Source organism: Dipodomys merriami, unplaced genomic scaffold (assembly GCF_024711535.1).
Source record: "Dipodomys merriami isolate MVZ:Mamm:240054 unplaced genomic scaffold, mDipMer1.0.p SCAF_741, whole genome shotgun sequence".
Taxonomy (NCBI): Eukaryota; Metazoa; Chordata; class Mammalia; order Rodentia; family Heteromyidae; genus Dipodomys; species Dipodomys merriami.
Genome location: NW_027206337.1, coordinates 95,597 through 97,077, shown reverse-complemented (window position 1 = coordinate 97,077; position 1,481 = coordinate 95,597). Strand labels below are relative to the sequence as shown.

At 31.7% G+C, this 1,481-nt stretch overlaps 1 pseudogene; it reads left to right on the top strand.

The window, feature by feature from the left end:
* The first annotated feature begins 773 nt into the window (after positions 1–773).
* On the top strand, positions 774–869 carry LOC138818361 (U6 spliceosomal RNA; annotated as a pseudogene).
* The last annotated feature ends 612 nt before the right edge of the window (positions 870–1,481 follow it).

Sequence of the window (1,481 nt, the reverse complement as noted above, 5' to 3'; positions counted from 1 at the left end):
TAAGGTCTAATAACAAGGAGAAACATATGGACTTCTCCTGGAGCTATGAAATATTTGGTGATAGAAAGGCAGTAGTGTACGTTCCTGCCTGGTTGGAAGGCAGACAGGCCAGGACATTAGGTAATCATTCATATGAACAATTTTTTCACCTTCTTGGCTTTAGCTACTTTTGAAATGGTAGGTATAATAAACAATTATGTTTTGATAAAAAAAACCCCTTCTAGTCTGAACAGTTCTGTCTGAAATGTTCATCTTTCTATGATCCCTTGTAACTAACATTTGTTTTGTTCAAGTAAGACAATTTACACTCTGAGGGTAAGATATTCTGGTTGGTCTGATCCTACATGGAAGAAGGGTAAAGTGTCAGGTAAACATTTGTGCCAATATGACCTCATTTGTGAAAATTTCAGCTGCAGAAATTTACAAGGAACTCTTAAGCAAGGCTTATTTTGAATCCATTAGCTCCACAGAGCTAACTCAGTTGGATAAATAAATATTTGAAAAAGCCCTCCCTTTTAGACCTAGCTAAAAATGCTTCAAATATGATCAAATCTAAAATGAAAAAGGCTTAAAATAGTTATTGACAAAAAAATTGCAAACGTGAGCAATAGACTGAACAATATAATTATTTCCCATTATACACAGAATTTTAGGGAAATAAGATCAATAGCATTGTTAGGAATATTAAGGTTTCTTTGTTACAAATAGGCACCCAAGTATATAATCCTGTATAAAGATTGCATCATTAACTACCAAAATTTAGAGGACATTACATGCTTCAGCAGCACATATACCCAAATTACAATACAGAGATTAACATGGCAATTGCGCAGGATGATATGAAAATCTGTGAATTATTCCATATTTTTCATTCTTCAGATGCAAGAAATGAAAACAATTATTAAAAAGTTGATTACAAAATTACAAGTCTAACAATACATGTAATTCATATAAATGAAAGGTAGTTTGACATCAGTGTATTAAATCTTCACCTTAGAAAGGCCTTTACATAGCATAATCTTTATAAAACTTTTAAAATTAGACAACACTCTCATTTTATTCCAAAAAAATATACTATAAGGACCTAGTAAAAAAGGAATCTTAAACTGTTTCTTTATGGAATGCAATCTGACACATTTATTAATGAACCTGTATATTATAAAACAATGTAGTATTCAAAGTCTTATATCTAGGAAAGAATAAAATAGATTATGGGCATTATACAAACAATACAAAATATTTTAAAGTATAATTTTTCAGATAAGCACCAGAAATATCTTTAGTTTCTTTAGTACTCATTTCAACATATAAATTAAAATTATTTCTGATTAAAAAAAGCAAAAACACGAGGGGGGACCAAGATGGTTACGGGGAAGTAGGGGAACACCACAGCTCTCCCCAACCAAAAAGAGAGTTTGAGTTCCAACGTTTAAACTCCCCAAGAGACCGACAAAAACAAAAAGACCAACATCCAGAGAAAA